Genomic DNA, 22,386 nt, shown 5'->3' with positions numbered 1-22,386 from the left:
TGTACCATATACAATCACTGTGAACAAGAACATTCAGACTCCAGCAGTAGCACATAGTCTTGTTCCTGTACATATTTCATGTACATGTAACCTATAATTTCTCACTGACCCCACAGACTTTTATTTAGCTCAGGGCTTTGTGCATCCCACAGGTCTCAGCACAGACCACGCCACAACTGGCTAGTTTATTCCCCAAGAGACCAATAGGGGCAGCAGTATGGAATACTTTCCCCCTTACCATCTGAGACCAGGAGTTGGCTGTTCTCATCTGCTCATGTCCAAGCACACTTTGCATGTTGTTTTATCATTGAACACCCTGTGAAGATTTGAGAAAAGAGAGATGCCTTAATTCTGGGTTTTTGGTAGATTTAACTATCTGGTGAAGTGAGAATTCTCTTTAGTGCTACTAGACAAGCATGGCAGAAGGTATAAATACAAAGTGAACTCTTCCAAATCCATTTGTGTTTATTTTAATAATAAATAAATAAATAAATAATAAAAAATAACAAAAAAGGAAAAACCCAGGATAAATGTTAAACCAGGTGTGACACTGTGCCCATAGGCATGAGCTAGGACTGCCCCAGTCTAACCAAGATGTATAGTCACCTTACAACTGTCTTAGTAAGGGTTCTCTTGATGTAAGCAACAGAAACTACCTTTTGTTAACCCAAGCAAAAAGATGGCTTATGGGAAGAATTTTCCAGGGTGGGGTATAGAACTCAAGGCTTAAAAGCCAGGCTTGAAGAGTCTCAATAGCAAGAACTCCTTGTTAGGTTTGTCAGGGCACCACTCTGAAATAAATGTGTCCTAATCATCCTTTGTGTTTCAACTGCCCTGTACTATGCCCATCCCTTGGCTAGAGGAGGACAAAGTACTGGGATATACACACCCATCTAGCCTGCAGTCCATGAGAAAGGTGATTCCCCAAAGAGAAGTCAAGATGTGATATTTATTCATTTATTATTATTTTTAAAGATTTTATTTTTTTAAGTAATCTACACCCAATGTGGGGCTCAAACTCACAACCCCGAGATCAAGAGTTGCATGCGCCACCGACTGAGCAGGCCAGGTGCCCCTTAAGGTGCTATATTTAAAGAGGAAGAATTAGAAGCTGGGTAGTCAAAACCCAAATGCCCACCATATCCATTATGTTTTTTCATCTCGTTTATGGTCTTCTCCATCACAGTTCTGCCATCAGTCTAGGTGTCTTCAGTGCCCATGATGATGATATGATATCCTAGTTTCACACTTTTTTTCTTTCTTTTTTTTTTTAGAGAGGGAGAGAGAGGGGGAGGGAGGGAGGGAGGAGCAGAGGGAGAGAGAGAATCCCAAGCAGGCTCCATGCTCAGTGCAGAGGCTGACATGGGGCTTGATCTCACAACCCTAAGATCATGACCTGAGCCAAAATCAAGTGTCAGTTGCTTAATTGACAGAGCCGCCCAGGCGCCCCCAAACTTTCTTGATCTCCCCAACTTTAGTGACCATTTTCTGTTTCAGGCAGACAGGTCATTAACTCAGTCTGGACTCTTAACGCTCAGAGGCATTCCTTCTCTGAAGGCTTTGTTTCTTTCTTTTACATGATATTTCCAGGTGTCTCAATTTTTTCCTCCCAAATCCCTGTTCTTTGGCCTCATGTACTCTGCAGGTCCCTTGACCCTTTCCTTCACTTCCTCCAATCTATCAACCTGCTTTTGCTTTCACTTTCTTCCCAGGAGAGGATAGACACATAGCCACTGTAGCAGTCAATCTTGCTACTATAATATTGAACTTGTGGTCTTACACACTGAGCTAGCTTACTGCAGCATCATCTGTATCCCTAACCAGCTGTCTCCCATTTCCCCAGGAATTCATTTAAACATTCACCATTATTCTCAATGCTCCAACCCCACAATCTATTAGTTATACTGAAAACTGAAGGTACCAAATGAGGAAACTCCATTTCCTGTCCCACTGACAGACATAATTTCCTTCCCTGTAGTTTTACGGAATACGTGTCTTTCCTCTTGTAAGGCTAATTCCTTCCCCTGTTCTGAATCCAATCCCTTCCTGCAGCTTACTCCTTCCCTAGCCTGTGTCCTCAACCTCTTCTGTCCATAAGCTCTCTCCTCAAGCCTAGAGGCATCTGCCATCTTTTTTTTTTTTTTTAAAGATTTTATTTACTGGGCGCCTGGGTGGCTCAGATGGTTAAGCGTCTGCCTTCGGCTCAGGTCATGATCTCAGGGTCCTGGGATCGAGTCCCGCATCGGGTTCCCTGCTCAGTGCAGAGCCTGCTTCTCCCTCTCCCTCTGCCACTCCCTCTGCTTGTGCTCTTCTGTCTATCTCTCTGTCAAATAAATAAATAAAATCTTTAAAAAAAGATTTTATTTATTTATTTGAGAGGGAGAATGAGAGAGAGAGAAAGAGTGCGCAAGAGGGGGGAGCAGGAGAGGGAGAAGCAGATTCCCCGCTGAGCAGGGAGCCCGATGTAGGACTCGATCCCGGGACTCCAGGATCATGACCTGAACTGAAGGCAGTCGCTTAACCAGCTGAGCCACCCAGGTCCCCTGAGGCATCTGCTATCTTGAAAAGACTTTCCCTGTACCCTAGCATCTCTTTCTAGTTATTGCCCTGTCTTGCTCTTCCCTTTGAATTAAAATTCTTCAAAAAGACTAGTTTATATTCTACTCTCCACTTCTTTTTTTAATAAATATTTTTGATGACTCCATTTTATTCTTTTTTTAAAAAGATTTTTTTATGTATTTGAGAGCGAGAGAGAGAGAGACGGCAAGAGAGAGCACGAGCTGGGGGGCGGGGAGGAGAGGGAGAAGCAGACTCCCCACTGAGTAGGGAGACTGACACGGGGCTCGACCCCAGGACCCTGGGATCATGATCTGAGCTGAAGGCAGGCATTTAACCGACTGAGCCACCCAGGCGCCCCCACTCTTCACTTCTTTACCCTTGTGTCCTCCTCAATCGGGTGCAGCCTAGCTCTTTTCTTTGCCAACTCCTGTAACCTCCAGATTAAAAAGTTAATGGATGCTAGTCAGCTCTGACATCGACGGACCTCACTACAGTATTTGCCTCTTGACCATTCCCTCTTTCTTGAGACTTCTCCTTAACACTACCCTTTCATAACTCTCCTCTGAGGAGGGCTCTATCCTCTGTGTGTCCCCAGGCTCCCCCACCTCACACCAGCCCTCTTCTCTACATTGAACCAACTCCGTAAACTTCCTCATTGAGTTGGAAACTGAACTTCTATTTCTATGCAGTTTAGTTTTATGAGGAAGAGTGATGCAATTTGTTATAGCAGTCAAGTTCTTCGGTTCGGCTGGTCTAAGGACACATTTTACTTCTCACATATTATATTCACTTCTCATTAGCCATAGAAGCTGAAGTGAGAACATACCAAGAACAACAAAGTTTTCCTAAACTTTAATAACCTTTTAAATGCTGTTTCTAGATGGCTTGTTTCATGCTGACAGTCCAAATTATAAGAGTTTAAAAGGCACAGGGAAAGCTGGGACACAGGAAGTACAGGATGTAATCATTTTGAAAGCAGAAGTTGCAGAAGTAGAGCTGGATGCACCCTCACCAGTCATTACTCAGTGTCTGGGTGTACATTTGTAATAGCCTTTGTTCATTTCTTGCATTGGGTCTCAAGGGGGCTGCGGGGGACGTCAGAAGACATTGTTCCTTGAACATAATAGTCGCTTAATAAATATTCATTGAATGAGAAAGCAGAGACAGATGCTTCAGAACTTCACAGATACGAAGAGTTGTTCATTGAGCTATGCTGCAGGTTTTTGGTGTGGGTGGAAGTGGTAAGAAGATAGTGTTTTATGTGGAACACCTAGGGCACAGAGGCAAATGAACAGAAAATAGTGCCATGAAAAGCTTCTAATGTGATTATGTAACAAAGTTGCCCAGAGTTGAGGTCTCTTTAGTTTAGACCCAAGGAAATGTGACGTCCCCTAAACTTTCCTTTTTATATTCCTTTAGCTTTATTTTTCAAACTGGTATCCATGTAACACAAATGAACTCCTTTGAGCCAGGCAGTGAGGTCACAGAGGCAAGGAGACTCAGTCTATACCACATGCTTTCACATCGCACAAGGATTGAAACTTGTTTAAAGATGAATGAAAATGCAGGGGCGTCTGGGTGGCTCAGTCAGTTAAGCGTCTGCCTTTGGCTCGGGTCCTGGGATCAAGCAAGCCCTGCGTCGGGCTCCCTGCTCATCAGGGAGTCTGCTTCTCCCTCTCCCTCTGCCACTCCCCCTGCTTATGCTCTCTCTCTCTGTCAAATAAATAAATAAAATCTTAAAAAAAATGCATATAAAGCCTCTAGTGTTTAGTATATAGGATACACTCAAGGAGTTGTTTTTGTTGATTAACCCTGATGTGGTGGTCTCTTGTGCTCTAGCTTAAGTAGCCATGTCTGTTTTTGCCCCACATAAACACCAAAGTGGAACTCAGAATCTCTCCAATTTCCCCCCGGAGAATCCATTTACAAAAGAGTAGTGATGGGCAACATAGGTTTTACTGAAGATTTTGTATGGAGAAGAAAGCACCTTAAAATCCATAAGTGGTTCGATCCCCCAAACTTCTTCTCTTTTACCGTTACATGGGGTCTTCTCTCTCTGATGCTCTTCCACCTGCACCCAGCTTCTTGACTTCTTCCCATTGCTCTGGGGATTTCCCCTGGGAACATCAAATTCTCCATCACGCAGATTGATTTAACTTGGCCCTACTTCCAGTTCCACGTGTGTAAACCCATGTCTCTCTTGGTGTTCAACAAAGGGTTACCCAGATCTAATCTCCTTATGGGGTCTATATGTCCTGTTTTGCCCAGTTTTTACTCCTACTGCCTCAGCATAATTATTAATACCCCTCTTCATAGTCTCAAAAATGACTTGATTTGGATAATAAATTATATGTTCCAAGTTGTACATAACTTTTCTCTGTTGAGTAAGCTAGTTCTTTAAAGCCTACCTATTTTCTCAAATGAGATTGATAACGCTTTAGTTTATTTTTTTTAAGTAGGCTCTACTGTCCAACATGGGGCTCGAATTCCTGATCCTGAGATCCAGTGTGTGTGCTCTACCATCTGAGCCAGTCAGGTACCCAGATATTGGCAACTCTTTAGATAAAGGACTCAATCTTCTATGCATTTGTATCATCTTTCTTGGTAGCTATTCAATAGGTACTTGTCAAATTGGACAGTGTGAGTCAAAGTGTATGAGCAGCCTCATGCAGGGGTGTGTGTGGGCAGAACTGTCCTTAAAGAGAATGTTCATGCTGGGGAACCTTGGTCAGAAATCAGGTTGATGGAAAAGGTGGGACCTATGGAGGGCAGGAACTGCTTGAAGATTAAATGAGATTGTATGTGTGTGTGTGCGTGAATGCAGAGAGATCTTAGTATAGTGGCATGTAGTAGGTAGTCAATGAATGTTAGTTTCATTCTCTCATATTTATTTATTTTTTAAGATTTTATTTATTTATTTGACAGAGAGAGACACAGCGAGAGAGGGAACACAAGCAGGGGGAGTGGGAGAGGGAGAAGCAGGCTTCCCGCCCAGCAGGGAGCCCGATGCAGGACTCGATCCCAGGACCCTGGGATCATGACCCGAGCGGAAGGCAGACGCTTAATGACTGAGCCAGCCAGGTGCCCCTCATTCTCTCATATTTATATCCCACTAGCTTTTTTCTAAAAAGCTTTATTGAGTTATATTGACATAAAATTATAAGATATTTAAAGTGTACATCTTGGTGATTTGATCTAGCTCACTAGCTTTTTTTTTTTTTAAGATTCTATTTAGTTGAGAGAGAGAGAGAGAGCATGAGCGGGGGGAGGGGCAGAAGGAGAGGTAGAAGCAGACTCCCCTGATGCAGGACTTGATACCAGGACCCCAGGATCATGACCTGAGCCTAAGGCAGATGTTTAACTGACTGAGCCACCCAGGCGCCCTATCTCACTAGCTTTTTATGTGACTTTACATTTGCCTAATATTGGGCAGTTTCCAAAATATTGGTAAAAACATGGTCTAATTTTAAGTCTCAACATCCCTCTGAGGGTGTATTATTATTATTATAATATCCCTCTGAGGGTGTATTATTATGATCCAGAGGGGATAATAGGATCCAAGATATAACAACTTTGTTTTCAAATAATCAATATCTAGATTCTTTAAAAAAAATTTAAAAACTGCATGAAGAGCATTCATGCAAATGAAAATAAAAGATAATAATGCAACTAATAAGAGTTCAATCACCCTAACAAATTAAACTGTTAGATTTTTTCCATGTTTCACTACGCAGACATAATTTTAACATTTTAATTATAGTGTCAAAATAATGTCCTTTTTTCACTTAATATACTGTCTCTCTACATAATCTTTATACATTTTAATGACTTGTATTATAATTTATAATTCATGTAACTTCTAGTAATTGGATATTTAGGCTGTTTAAAAAAATATTTGTGTTTGGAGTGCCTGGGTGGCTCAGTCCGTTAAGCAGCTGACTCTTGATTTCGTCTCAGGTCATGATCTCAGGATCCTGAGATTGAGGCCTGCATTGGGGCTCTGCGCTCGGGGGCGGGGGGGAGGAGCGCTGCAGAGCTGGGGGGGTGTCTGCTTGAGGATTCTTTCTCTCTCTCTCTCCCTCTGCCCCTCCCCCAGCTTGTGCATGCATATGCTCTCTCTTTTTCTCAAATAAAATAAATCTTAAAAAATAATTGTTTTTGTAAATGCTGCTGCAGTAAGCAGCACTGGGACTTTAGATCTATGTTTTGTATTATTTTGGGGGGAAGGAGGTTCGGAGAGCATATTTTCATGGCTCCACAACAGGCAGTTTGAAGATAGAAAAACTCCTTTAAGTTATGGCAAAGTTGCCTGAGGTCTCTGTAGATCTATTTCCTTTCTGTCCCACAGTACACAATTCTGTGCTACTTTATCTAATGGTGTCTTAATGTTTTTTGTCTACCAACATATGTGGACATTTATATGACATAGCTGTTAGGTATTTTCTTGTCATATTTGCTACAGCTTCTATGTCCCAGGGAGGAGATATTATTGTGATCCAAGATAGTTATGGTCTTTCATGTCAAATTAGTGGGAATAAGAAAGGATAAGACTGGAGAAAGGAGAATCAGAAGGGTACAGGAACCTAAAGAGGAGATGACGAAGTAAGGAGACCATAGTGGGAATAGCAGTAATATTTTGTATTTGTATAATATTTTCCAGTGTGTAAAAAACATTTAAAAATTGATTATCTTATTTGAAGTAGGGAGAAGGATGGATCCTAGAGGCACTGCAAAGAAAGAATGAGTGGGACTTGGTCACTAGTTATATAAATTAGTAAAGACAGATTCCAGTGATCTAAAATAGGTCAAGTGCAATTATCTTGAGCAATCAGGTATTTACCATGTACTTTTTCAAAAGATTATTTATTTATTTGAGAGAGAAAGAAGGAGCAGAGGGGGAGGGACTAACAGACTCCATACCGAGTGTGGAGCCTGACATGGAGATCCATCCCACAATCCCAAGATCATGACCTGAGCAGAAATCAAGAGTCGACTACTTAACCGACTGAGCCACCCAGACACCCCTACCGTATACTTTTTAATGAAACGGTGTTTCTTTTTACCGATGTCATGATTCTCATTTTATACATATGAATTCTGCACTTTTGTAAATTGCTTAGTGTGTATACATGAAAACCAATTTCTTTGCTTCTATTTCTTTAAAGAGAAAAAACTTTGAGGTTAGGCTGAAATGTTAACTATCTGACAAAACTCAGTAAATCCAGCCAAGAAAATATCTAGCTCAACTTATATAACACATAATACTGATACTTTTTTGCAAACATGATGCATTGACAAATGTATTGAAATAGATGGTTTTGATAGCATTAGTCATGGGAGTCACATAACTCTGGGCAGAGATATCACAAGGCATCATTTGAATTAAAGAGACTCCTTTAATATCAGATATTTATCTTGGGAGGACAGGTTAATGTTCAAAATTAATGTTTTCACAAAATGTCAGATTAATGCATTTAAGAAACAAAAAAGGAATAGATTTGAGAAAGAAATATTCAAAAGCTTCAGTATGATTAAGCATAACATAACCACAGGTTGTATATTAAATTTATCCACTAATTTTTCTAACCTTGCCTTGGCCAAGGTGGAGTTGTCTACAGGAGCCTCATGTCAGCTTGGGCTCTTTCTCTCTACCTCTCCCCTCTTGGTGAGGCCAAATTCATCTTGGGTGTTCAGTTGTTTCTGCCTGGGTTTCTCAAGTGCAAGTCCTTTCGGTCTTTAATCCATGTGGTTTTGAATCCAGGTGGTGACTGACCTCTTTTGTTCTGTTAAATGTTACATTGTTTGAAGCACTGGGGCCTAAACTGAAAGGGTTAGAGGAAGAAAACCTCCCCTGGGGAAGTGATTGTACTTTAACACAGAACCATCTATGTATACAATCTGTTGGCTCCTACTACAAGGAACAGGATGTTCTGGATTAGTGTTGGGTCTGCTTTTATCTGCCTTCCCACTGAAGCTTAGAGGTCTTTCAGGCCAACCAGTTCCACCATTCATGACCTTCAGTAGAGGCTGGTCCCAGCTCGTATCAATATTCAGAAACTGAATGAATAGCATGACTTTTCATTAAATGCAAATAAGAATAGGTCCAAGAAGTTTGTGCTGATTAACCCTTGAGATGGCTGGGTAATTGATAAATTCATGACTACTTGGGATGGGGTTTTAAGAGGATTCTGATTATGTTTCTTCGACAAAATTAAAACTTGATGGTGTTAAAAAGAAAACCACAGGCCCCAAATGGTGTCACTTATGTTAAGGCCCCATGTCATGAAACCAAAACTCAATACCTAATCTAACTACAGTTTCAACCACTCCACCCCCACCCAGAATGTAACCTTTAACCAGCCAAACTAAATTTTCTGGTAGATACTAGGAGGTAATTTCCTAGCAGGCCCCTTTGGCTCCCCTTAGGAGGGTGACATACCTAAAGCAATGCATTCCTTGGTAATACATTCCTTTTTTACATCTCTTCTCTGCTTTTAAAAACCTTCCATTTTGTACAGTTCTTTGGAACTCTCCTGTATTTGCTAGATGGGATGCTGCCTGATTCATGAATCATTTAATAAAACCAATTAGATCTTCAGATTTACTTGGTTGAATTTTTTTTTTTTTAAGATTTATTTATTTGATAGAGACACAGTGAGAGAGGGAGCACAAGCAGGGGGAGTGGGAGAGGGAGAAGCAGGCTTCCCGCGGAGCAGGGAGCCCAATGCGGGACTCGATCTCAGGACCCTGGGATCATGACCTGAGCCAAAGGCAGACGCTTAACTGACTGAGCCACCCAGGCGCCCCTGAATTTTGTTTTTTAACAGTGTAAAATTGGGGGGAGATTTGCCTAACCTAGATAATAAAAGTAAAGTCGTAACCTTTTTTATTTGTTTGTTTAAATGAGATGGGGGATGCTGGGAGGATAAGAATGAACTGGGAGAACACAGAGATCTGTATTTGGAACATGAAAAAAATGTACTCGGCCATTAAAAACTAATATTAATCATCACTATTTTAACTACGTCTTGTAAGTTGACTACTTTTTAGGGAAATTAAATTTTGTCTAGATTATTGGATAATGTATGGAAAAATAATTTCCTCACGTGAAGGCCTTGGATCATCAACTTCCATTTATACTTTTGATCAAATGCTGTTTGGCTAATACATCGCAAGAGTGATTTAAGGTATTTGTCTTTTATTGTAGTGTCAGTCATAAGGCTGGTTTATTATTAAGTAATAAATTAAAAGCTTCCCTGAAAATCTGAGAGAGAAATGTTGAGGGAGGAGTTCATGCCATCTGTGTATAACTGGTTGTACCATTTACTCTTCTTACACAGAAGGAGGCATGTGTTCGCAATGGACATGGCAGCTACCGACATGGCCCCGCTATCAGAGGAAACACTAAGCCCTCAAACCCTTTGTTTCAGTAGCACAATATATAGTCAAAAAGGTAGGAGTGCAAAAAGTTTTTAATTTTGATGTAGTTCAATGTATCTATTCTTTTCTTTTTTTGCCTGTGCTTTGGTGTCATATCCAAGAAATCTTTGCCAAATCTAATGTCAGGAAGCTTTCCCCCCATCTTTGCTTCAAAAAGTTTTATAGTTATATCTCTAAGTCTTTGATTCATTTTGAGTTAATTTTTGTGTATGGTATAAGGTAAAGGTCTACCTTCATTCTTTTACATGGGGATATTTAGTTTTCCAAGCACCATTTGTTGAAAAGACTGTCCTTTCCCCTTTGCATGGTTTTGGTGCCTTCATCAAAAATCATTTGACCATGGGGCGCCTGGGTGGCTCAGTCGGTTAAGCATCAGCTCTTGATTTCAGCTCAGGTTGTGATCTCAGGGTTGTGGGACAGAGCCCTGCATTGGTCTCCACTCAGTGGGGAGTCTGCTTCTCTCCCTCTCTCTCTTCCTCTGCCTCTACCCCTCCCCCCGCTGCTTGCATGCTTGTGCAGACGTACACGTGCTCTCTCTCTCTCATAAATAAATAAAATCTTTAAAAAAATCATTTGACCATATATGCAGTGTTTTATTTCTGGACTTTCTATTCCATTCCATTGGTCTATATGTCTATCTACATGCCAATACCACACTATTTTGACTACCTTAGCTTTGTAGCAAATTTTGAAATCAGGAAGTGTGAGAACTCCAACTTTGTTCTATGTTAAGATCGCTTTGGCTATTCAGGGTTCCTTGAAATTCCAACTGAATTTGGGATGGATATTTTTTTAATTTCTGTAAAAAAAATATTACTGGGATTTTGATAGGGATTGCACTGATACTCTAGATCTCTTTGGGTAGAATTAACATCTTCCAATCCATGAACGCTGGATGTCTTTCCTTTTATTTATGTTGTCTTTAGTTTCTCTCAGTACCATTTTGTAGTTTCTAGTGTACAAGTGTTTTGCCTCTCTGCTTAAGTTTGTTTCTAATTAATTCTTTTTTTAAAAAGATTTTATTAATTTATTTTAAATTTTATCTGTCTATTATCTATCTGTCTATCTATCTATCTATCTATCTATCTATCTATCTATCTATCTATTTGTGGGGTGGGGAGGGACAAGGGAAGAGGGAGAGAGAAACCCAAGCAGACTCCGTGCTCAGCACGGAACTTAATGCTAGGCTCAATCTCTTGACCCTGAGATCATGACTTGAACCAGAATCAAGAGTCAGATGTAACTGACTGCGCCACCCAGGCACCCCGATTTATTTATTTTAGGGAGAGAGAGAGAGAGAGTGCACAAGCAGGGGGAGGGGCAGGGAGAGAGATAAGCAGACTCCCCACTGAGTGTGGAGCTGGATGCAGGGCTCAATCCCAGGACCCTGAGATCATGACCTGAGCCACAATCAAGAGTTGGCCACTTAACTGACTGAACCACCCAGGTGCCTCATAAGTATTTTATTCTTTCTGATACTATTGTAAATGAAATTACTTTCTTAATTTCCTTCTAGGGTTGTTTATTGTTAGCATATAGAAACACAACTGATATTTTTGTGTTGAGCTTGTATCCTGAAACTTTTCTGAATTTGTTCATTAGTGCTAATGGGTTTTTTTGTGTGTGTGGAGTCTTTAGGGTTTTCTCCATATAAAATCATGTCATCTGTGAACAGAGATAATCTTACTTTTTCTTTTTTAATTTTGATACCTTTTATTTCTTTTTGACTAATTGCTCTGGCTAGAGCTTCCAACACCTTGTTGAATAGAAATGGCGAGAGTGGGCATCCTCATCTTGTTCCTGATCTTAGAGGAAAAGCTTTCAGCATTTGACTCTCAAGTATGATGTTTGCTGTGGGCTTGTCACATATGGCCTTTATTATGTTGAAGTGATTTCCTTCTATTCCTAGTTTGTCAAGTGGAGAATAGTTTTTTTAAAGCTAACTCTTTTTTGAGTACTTACTGTGTCAGGCACTATGTGAAGCTCTTCACATGGATCAGTTAAATTGATGCTTGCAAGGGTCTTTGGGGTAGGAATATTATTGTTGCTCTTTCAGCGATAAAGAGACTAAAGCTTAGAGTTTGTCCAATGTCACATAGTTACTGAGTGATAAATTTGGCTAGAGTTTGAATCTGGAGTTTGTGTTCCTGACTGTGCTCTGTTTATGCTACTACTTAAAGTTTCACTCTTCAACATGTTTCAAATACAAGTCCAGGGGGTTGGGAGTTTGGAGGTGTGAGATGCAGGAGGAAGACGAATGCACTGCACTGGGAAGGCTTCGGTTACCATAGGGAGAAGTTATACATCAGTTGGTTGGAACCAACTCTTCCCAGCTCAGCTCTGAGCAACAAGTCTTCCGTAGAGATTAGATTTTAGAAATCAACTTGCTCAGACTGTGGTAAGCTGTTATATAAAGAAAATGTTAGAAGAGATGTGTTAACACATGCCTATGAAAGCAAGTAAGAAAAAATGCTAAGAAACAAACAAACAAAATGTATCCTCTGGAGTAGGGAGGAAAAGAAATTTATCTGTGTTCCAGGTGTGGTGGCCAGAGGGGTGTGAGGAGAGGCAGCAGTATGAAGGGTTATAAGCAGTCTCTGCATGGACTGTTTGGATCCTATTCCTGACTTTTCCACTGACTTGCCAGGTGATCTTGACATTTCTTACCTCAGTTTTCTCATCTACAAAAGGGGAATAATTATACTGCCTACCTCAGTGGGTTGTTGTGAAAATGTACTGAGTTAGTCTCATAAAGTGGTTAGAATTGCCCTGACATGTAGCTCAAGTGTACTGGGTGTTGAGATACAGGGAAAAGAGATCCATCAAAGCATGAGGGAGAGGAAGCAAGCGAGCCTGGAAACAATGCTCCATAAATACTATTTGAACAAAATGTTTGCCACCCCACTCTTGGGGAATTGAGGAGGGAATCTGTAGTCTTCAGAGAACTTTTCTCTGAGTCTTCCTTTGCCTCTGGGGATGACTGGATCCAACAGCCCTGGAATATCCTATATGTTGTCAGGGTTTGAGAGACCTGATGTGGAGTTGCCTGGTTCTATGATAGCCACGTGAATTTCACAAGGACTACCCTCTCTTCTGAAATGGGAGGCAAGAAAGTGTGAACCAAGGGAAACTTAGGAATATCTGTGAAAAATGCTGCCCTGTCCTCCCAAAGATGCTCAAGGCAAAGTGCTCTGGGAAGAATAGGAAAAGGGAAACCCCAGGCAGCTGGGGAAGAAGTCAACTCAAAGACATGAGGTGGAAATGAGTTTCCTTGTCACATCTGAAGGTACTTCAGGCAGAGGGAGGCATTAGTGCTGCCTCTTTCCAGCCCAGTCTCACACCTCTCTCATGGACCCCCCCGACCCCCTGCCCCCCACCAGGACAGCCATGATGAGCGCCACATGGTCCCCTGGACTCAGGAGCTCTTTTCTTTCTTTTTTTTTTTTTATGTTTTATTTATTTATTCATGAAAGTCAGAGAGAAAGAGAGAGGCAGAAGCAGAGGGAGAAGCAGGCTCCCCACCTAGCAGGGAGCCCCATGCGGGACTCGATCCCAGGACCCTGGGATCATGACCTGAGCCGAAGGCAGACGCTTAACCATCTGAGCCACCCAGGCGCCCCTCTTTCTTTTTCTTTCTTTCTTTCTTCTTTCTTTCTTTCCTTTTTTCTTTCTTTCTTTCTCTTTCTTCTTTCTCTTTCTTTCTTTCTTTCTTTCTTTCTTTTTTCTTCCTTCCTTCCTTCCTTTCTTCCTTTCTTGTTAAAGATTTTATTTATGGGGCACCTGGGTGGCTCATTTGTTGGGCGTCTGCCTTCAGCTCAGGTCGTAATCCCAGGGTCCTGGGATCGAGCCTTGCATCAGGCTCCATGCTCTGCGGGAAGCCTGCTTCTCCCTCTCCCACTCCCCCTGCTTGTGTTCCCTCTCTCGCTGTGTCTCTCTCTGTCAGATAAATAAATAAAATCTTTAAAAAAAAGGATTTTATTTATTTATCTGTCAGAGAGAGAGAGCACAAGCAGGGGGAATGGCGGGCAGAGGCAGAAGGAGAAGTAGGCCCCCACTTTGCAGGGAGCCCAGTGTAGGACTCGATCCCAGGACCCTGGGATCATGACCTGAGCTGAAGGCAGAAGCTTAACCAACTGAACCACCCAGGCATCCTGAGCTCTTTTTTTCTTTTCTTTCTTTTTTTTTTTTTTTGAGATTTTCTTTATTTATTTGAGAGAGAGAGAGTGCAAGAGTGGGGGGAAGGAGCAGAGGGAGAGGGACTAGCAGACTCTGCACTGAGTGTAGAGCCCAATGCAGGGCTCAATCTCATGACCCTGAGATCATGACCTGAGCTGAAATCAAGAGTCACACGTTTAACTGACTGAGCCACCAGGCACCCCATCATGATCTCTTTTAAACCTTCTTTCCATGTCTTTGCACAGGTGGTTCCCTCTGCCCAGAATACCCTTCACCCTCTTGCTTACTTCTCAGTTTAGAGCTCAACTCCTTTGTGAGTCCTTCCTCGCCTTATTGCCCCAAGGAAGATTAAGTGTCTTTCCCATTGTTTCACCAAAGACCTGATATGTACACATAACATTTCTTCAACAAACACTTGTTGTATACCTCTATGCTGGGCCTTGGGCCAGCTTCTAGAAAAAGTTACAAACACACCCTCAGGGAGATGATTACATGAGCCAGAGGTCACACAGTTCAGTTACCTTCTGAGCCACAGATTCTCTTGAGCTCAGGGCCCAGCTGGATTTAGATAGTGTGGCCTTGTTGCATAGTTATTAACCGTTGACCTGCTTGTCTCTTCTGTAAGCCATGAACTCCTCAAGTACATAGGATTCATTTTCCACATGTTTGGCTGAACACCTGGCATTATGGAGCAGTACCGAGCCTAGTGCAACCAGAGTTGAAAAGTGTCTGATGTCTGAAGCTCTTGTTCGATGGAAACTTTCTCCTAAGATGGTCATGAGAGGTGTGTGTGTATGTTGGAAACTAAGGTCCAGACTGAAGGGGGAATGACAGAGCCCAAGCCACTGCATGGTGTGGAAGGGGGTGTGAAGTGTGAGTATATTTAACAGTGTAAACCACACATATGGAAATACTGTCCCCACCTCCATTGTACTGATATCCATGTAACATGGGTATAATCTGAAAGGAAAAGGTCCTTAGAGAATTTTGGCAGGAGTAGTGCCTCAGTAATTGTTCTTCTAGAAAATCTTGATTGACAGTCAGAACTTTGGTAAAGGACTGGATGGTTTCTTATATAGGAAAAAAACATGAACCGTTTTTACAGGCAGATCTTAAGGTGAGAGAAACAACTGTGTTTGTGTGCTGACAGGCTGGCTTGAGTTGGAGAGGATGAAGTGAGAGTCATAGATGGGAGGACCCGGAAGGATTGGCTGATGCGCACACGGAGAGATGGTCTCTGGTGATAGTGATAAGGCTGCATATATGCTGGAGGACGCTGAGAGTCTGAGGTCCTGGGAGTGGTGGAAGTTCTCTTAAAATGCTTCAATTCACTCAGTAAAGTAGGAAGCAAGATCATTTCCTCAAATTGAGCTGGGGGAGACATGGAAAGTTTGAAGAAAGAGGACAAGGTGTAAAGTACTTGCCTAGGAGGGTGGGAGAGAATGGGCTATGGAAGGATAATATGCTAGCTGGGCAGCGGTCAGGGCCCAACGGAAGTTTTTCAATTTATTTTATTTTATTTTATTTTATTTAAAGATTTTATTTATTTATTTGAGAGAGAGAGAGAGTGAGAGAGAGCATGAGAGGGGAGAGGGTCAGAGGGAGAAGCAGACTCCCCACTGAGCAGGGAGCCCGATGTGGGACTCGATCCTGGGACTCCAGGATCATGACCTGAGCTGAAGGCAGTCGCTTAACCAACTGAGCCACCCAGGCGCCCGGAAGTTTGTCAATTTAAATACACATCAGCTTAGCTGTTCTTCGGCCATGTTCAGCGTGTGGAGCTGGCAGAGTTGGATTCGACCAGAGCTGTGGTTTGGCTGAGTGAGGACACTTTTCCTGGAGACAGGCAAGTGAGTTGAGGATAAACAAAGGAGTGACTAAAGTGATTGTCCAAGTGGAAGGGCTGTTACTTCCTTTCTGCTGTAGGCTCAAGTGGCTGGTGTTGAGATGGGCAAGTTCATGAAAGCCAGGCAGGTGGTGCTGGTCCTGGCCTGATGCCACTCTGGGTGCAAACTGGTCATTGTGAAGGACATTGACAACAGCACCTCAGACCGTCCCTACAGCCATGCTCTGGTGGCTGGAATTGATCGTTATCCACCCCCCTCCGTACAAAGTGACAGCTGCCATGGGCAAGAAGAAAATTGCCAAGAGGTCAAAGATCAACTCTTTTGTGAAAGTTTACAACTACAATCATCTCATGCCCACAAGGTACTCTGTGGATATCCTCTTGGACAAAACTGTCCTCGAAAATGATGTCTTCAGAGACTCTGCTCTTAAACACAAGGCCTGAAGAAAGGCCAAGGTCAAGTTCAAGGAGAGGTACAAGACCGGCAAGAACAAATGGTAGCTGTGGTTTTAGATATGTTTTGTGTCAGTCATTAAAAATACACACACACACACACACACAAAAATTATCCATGGAATTTCAGCTGGATAAAGATCAAAGTGAATACATTGCGGTAAGGAGCCCGGAAGAGGTGGTAGACCCAATCTGAAAGTATATCCTGGTGGGATCTAAGGATATTTACTTACTGGAGGGAGTGAGCTGGCAAGATAGGAGTAGGATTCATGAATCGGAGATTGCAGGGGCTTCTCTTGGCCAGGAGGAAATGGTTCCAAGGCACCTGTGTTCGCTGCCAAGAGTGAGGCAGATCCTGTGGGAATCTCACTGAGCTCAGTAAATTGTGGGAAATCACCACTGCAGGAGGCACATGGCTGGCATGCCCCATCCCTCATCCTCCCCAAAGTGGTCCCAATTCAGAGTATGTTGGTTCTGGACCCAGACAGAGAAAAACCATGAGTGGAAACTGGTAGATGATTTGCTTTTAAAGTAGATGCTGGGGGCAATGTTCCTGGGGCGGTATGGGCCTTGGATCTTCACTTTTCTCTCTAAGAGGTGATGGTCATGTGTGTTACCTACATCCATGGACTTCCTAGCTGTGTAATCTGTATCCCTCTCCTATTTTTCAAATCTCAAACAAACAAACAAGCTGGATAATAAGCAAATGAGGCTTATGTTGTTGGTGAGATAAGTCTGCCTCCTCCTGTAGCTTTGTAATTAAGCCCTTTGTAAATTGTGATACATAACTGCTTTTTATTAACTAATGTCTCGACACTCCAATGACTGGGTGCAGCCCCTGCTGTGCTTTCTGAGGTCCCTCTTGGAGCGGATCCACGTGGGCAGATGGGGCCGGTCCCTGGCCCAGGACACAGGGTGGGGGTGGTATGAAGTGACATGGCAGCTAGGCAGTGAGTCTGGGAAACACTTTGCCATTTCCACACAGATGTGGGAGAAAAATAGAAGAGAGAGAAAGAAGAGGAAGAAGTAGATGAAGCAGAAAGGACAAGCGGAAGAGGAGGAAGAGAAGGCAAAGAGGGAGGAAGAGAAATGAAGAAGGACACCACAGGGGATCAGTCGGATCCTAATCTTCCCATCCATGCCATCAGCCCACGGCATCTGAACTCCTCATGACTGATGAGGTAGGGGATCGTCAGGGAGGAAGACCTTCCTCTGCCCGATGATCTTTCCAGCTGGATTTGGAACCAAATTGACATGAGACAGGTTAACAGGAGCAAATCAAATTTAAGGTGTGTACGTATGGGGAATCCACACAGACATGAAACTCTGAAGGTAATGAGGCAACGGGAAGCTCGTATGAGCTCAGGACAAAGCTAAGGGCCTGAGGACACAAAGGCGAGAAAAGTCCTTAGCGAGAAGGTGAAAGGAGATGTTTGGAAAAACCAAATTGTTCTATCATGCTTCTGAGTTCCTGTGGTAAAGGAGGTCTCTGTTAGTACTTCTCTCCCTGACGCAGGCTCTCCCTTCCAACGTAAATTTAGGCAGTTATGGGGGAGGCAGAGAGACTTTCCTGCATCTGCTGGGTTTTTATTACTTTTAACTCGAAATAATCTTTATGCCAGAGTGGCATATTGGGGGTGTCCCATCCTGTACCCCTCTAGGGTGGTCACTTGTGTTCAGGCTGAGGATGCCTTCAGCCTGCTTTGGTTTTAAAATTAACTACCCAGGGGCACCTGGGTGGCTCAGTCAGTTGGGTGGCTGCCTTCGGCTCAGGTCGTGATCCCGGAGTCCCGGGATGGAGCCCCACGTCAGGCTCCCTGCTCAGTAGGGAGCCTGCTTCTCCCTCTGCTCCTCAACTTGCTCACTCTCCTCGCTCTCTCTCTCGCACTCTCTCAAATAAATAAATAAAATCTTAAAAAATAAAAAATAAAATAAAATTAACTACCCAGACTTGCTTTGCTTTTAAAATTCACTACCCTTCCCTATTTTCATTTTTTAAGAGTTAAAAATTCATAGGCCAAGAGGGTAGCATCTTGCACAATATATGGTTTTGGCTCTACACTCTCCCTATCTTCCTACCTGTTACTGAGTTTTCTGTCCAAATGGGAAAGGAGAAGGGGTCTTGTCCTGCTGCTGGGCCAGCACCAACCTGGGCAGGAGGTATTTGCTGATTCTTCTGTGCCCAGCACCACCAAGGGCTCCTGAGAAAGACCAAAAGACTGTTTATGCATATTAAATGCACATACATATTTATGGCAACCTTCTTTCTCTCAAAAAGATTACAACTTGCTTAAAGTAACAGGCATATTAAACAAGTACATAAAATGTTAATTGCTAGACAGTGAATATGAAAGGGTCTTAAACAGGGTTATAGGCGCAAACCCTCCCAGAGGTGTCAGAGGAGAAGGTGGCTTTTATAAGACAGGCTGTCAACAGCTTTGAAAGGACTTTGCCTGCCAAGTCTCAAAGGAAGATCTTTTACTTTCCTCAAACAGATACAGCCCCCGAGCTGACATGTTCACTTCCTACGTCAGGCTTGGGGCCTGGGGCTACTGGGGATGAAAGGACTGTAGGGTCAGGCAGAGAATATTAATACCCTGTTTTCTTTTCAAGATCGGGAGTGGGAGGGATATGCACAGAAGGAAAATGCAAGAGAGCTACAGAGTGAATTGCAAAGAAAGCAAAAGTTTAACTAGGTCCTTGCGTCACTTGCCATCTACCCCCCTGCCTCCCCCATGTCCTGCCTTGGTTCTTGAGAAAGTAAATATTAACTTGAGCTGAGAAAGTAAATTTCTGCCAAATTTCTGGCCGAATGTTTCTCCAAGGGACGTGCTGCAACCGTAAAGTGTTTTAACAACCCCTTTGTTTGAGTGACTACTGCATTTTCACTTACTGAGAAACCTTGTTCTCTGAAAAAGCATCTCTTATCCAAAACTTTGCTATTTAAAATTGTATCAGTGAGAATGGATATCTCATTCTTGCCTCTGAGTCTCTGACACAGAAGCAGCTTCAATATACAACTCAGTTAGAGAGCTTCAGATAATGGTTGCTAGACACATTTCGCAGCTGTATGCTTGACCCTTGAAAAACATGGGTTTGAACTTGACGGTCTACTTATATACAGATTTTCTTTTTAATTTGATAAATACAATATAGTACTGTAAATGTATTTTCTCTTAAGATTTTCTTTTTGCAGTATATAAAATTTATTTGAACATTTGTTATTCTTGAAATTAAGGGGGAGCACATCTGGAAAACACATTGGCAATTGAAATCAGATCCTTGAATTTGCATAATGGCACCTAGGATTTGAGATCGATGCCTGATTTGAACTGACCAGATGTCTGGAGGTGGGGAGTTCTGCTTGCTTCATGACACTGCCTGTAATGTGATTATTTTCCAGTGGAACTCAAGCCATACCTTCAGCTTGGCTGCTGGAACCTGCTGTACCGAATGGCCATGTGAGTGGATGTAGCAGGTACCTCCCTGTACCTAGGACTAAATATTCTGCTTGAAATTACGATATCCTCATTTGTAGGAGGAGGTTCTTTACCCAAGCTGGAAGAGGCATTATTGTGAACCTCAGAGAAAAGAGGGTGGTCCCCTTAGTTAATGAAATATTATGTATGGTACAGTCATCCAGTTATGGAGTGAATAAGGCATAGGAATAAAAGACAGAGCATAGGGAATATAGTCAATGATGTTGTAGTTGTATTGTGTGGTGACAGATGGTAGCCAATGGTAGCTACATCTGTGGTGAGCCATAGCAAAATATAGAGATGATAAATCTCTATATGAGATATCCACTATATTGTATATATATATACATATATATATCCACTATATTGTACACCTGAAACTAATGTAGCATTGTGTGTCAACTATACTCAAAAACTTTAAAAAATATATTATGTCTGGTAGTTAGGATAAGGATCTGACATAAGGATATTATATTTGTAAATGTTTATGACCCCATCATAAGATCACTGGAGGCTCTAGGTATGAATCTGCTTCCCAGCCCTTCTACTCTGTTGGCCAAATTCACTTTCTTGTGGTTATAGGATTGAGATCTTCAGTTTCTGGCTGGCTATCACTCAGGAACCAGTCTTTGCTCCTAGAAGCCTGTCTGAGTACGTCCTTATGCTTTGGAGAAAGTCCTAGAAGCCTCTCTCCAGTAATTAATTGTACGTGGCTCACATCTCAGGACCATCAACAGCACCTCAAATACCTTTCACCATCGAAATCTCCCTGACTTCCCTTCTGCCATTTCCTGCACTTTCCTTATGATTTTCTTAATAACATTTTCTTTTCTCTAGCTTACTTTATTGTAAGGATACAGTATATAATACATATAACGTACAAAATATGTGTCAATCAACTGCTTGTGTTATCAATAATGCTCCCAGGCAACAGTAGGCTATTTATAGTTAAGTTTTTAGGGTATCAGAACTTATGTGAATTTTCGACTATGCAGGCGGTCAGCACACCTAAGCCCTTATGTTGCTCAAGGGTCAACTATACTTTCTAAGGTAATAGACCTTGGGTCCACTTTGCAGTTCAGACCTGATGTAGACCCCTTTTCACACAGCCCTGCTTTGCTTAGAGCCTATCAACACATTGCTTCACTCCTAAATCCTGTACTAACTCTTTTCTTTTGTTTGATGAGATGACCCATGGGTCTTCTGGTGGGCAGTCTCCCTTGTGGCAATAAGTCAAAAGATTTGACTATGTTGGACTGCAAGTTGGTTCAGACTTCAGGCTGATTGGGCTAGGACACCTTTTAATTTTTTTAACATTTTTTAAAGATTTTATTTTTAAGTAATCTCCACACCCAAGGCTGGGCTTGAACTCACAACCCTGAGATTAAGAGTTGCATGCTCTACACCCTAAGCCAGCCAGACACCGCTAGGACACCTTTTAGCTTCAAGACTCCCTCCGTGGGGTTCTATCCTTCTCCCCTCAAAGCACGTGTCCAGGATGCCAGCAGGCTCTCAGGCCTGTGCTAGGTTGGTGAAAGGATGAAAGAGTCATGGGAATGTGTAAAATTTGCATGTGGAGTTCTTGACTGCAGCTGGTCCTACTGGGTGTACTCTCTTCCTCTCAGAGGGCATCACATGACCAGTTTTGGCATTTCTTCCAGGAAACAGTAACACCTGTCTCTCTCCTAAGTTGATCCTTGATTAGGTTCAGAAGGTGTTTACTAGTTTCTTAGGCTGCCTCAAAAACTATCCTCACGGTGTGCCTGGGTGGCTCAGTCGGTTAAGCGACTGCCTTTGGCTCAGGTCATGATCCCGGAGTTCTGGGATTGAGTCCCACATCGGGCTCCCTGATCAGTGGGGAGTCTGCTTCTCCTTCCGCTCCTCCATGCTCTCTCTCTCAAATAAATGAATAAAATCTTAAAAAAAAATTCTCCTTACAACTAATGAGTAGGACACAATATGCAGAAAAACGCAAACACATGCCTCAGTAATAAAAATATAGGTCTGACTTGATGTGTGATACTACGACTTCACCACAGATATTTTTTGAAAAATAAAACTTTTTTTTTAAAGATTTTATTTATTTGACAGAGAGATACAGCGAGAGAGGGGACACAAGCAGGGAGACTGGGAGAGGGAGAAGCAGGCTTCCCGCCGAGCAGGGAGCCCGATGCGGGGCTCGATCCCAGGACCCTGGGATCATGACCTGAGCCGAAGGCAGACGCTTAACGACTGAGCCACCCAGGCACCCTGAAAAATAAAACTTCTTAAGACTTACCTAGGATTCAGTGGAAATGATTTACACAATGATCCGCCTTTGGGAGAACATGAAATAAAACGATCTACTCACTAAGGTTAAATTTGAGATGTCTCCCAGGCATTCAAGGGGAAATGTGGAGGAGGCCATTGGGAATTCGAGTCTGGAGCTCAGCA

General features: G+C 42.5%; 1 pseudogene; it reads left to right on the top strand.

Moving 5' to 3' along the window:
- The first annotated feature begins 15,887 nt into the window (after positions 1 to 15,887).
- LOC118008433 lies at positions 15,888 to 17,284 on the top strand (annotated as a pseudogene).
- Positions 17,285 to 22,386: the final 5,102 nt, after the last annotated feature.

This window comes from Mirounga leonina, unplaced genomic scaffold, assembly GCF_011800145.1.
Source record: "Mirounga leonina isolate KUSES-001 unplaced genomic scaffold, KU_Mleo_1.0 Mir_126, whole genome shotgun sequence".
Taxonomy (NCBI): domain Eukaryota; kingdom Metazoa; phylum Chordata; class Mammalia; order Carnivora; family Phocidae; genus Mirounga; species Mirounga leonina.
The sequence above is the reverse complement of the archived record's forward strand: the minus strand, read 5'-3'. Positions and strand labels throughout refer to the sequence as shown.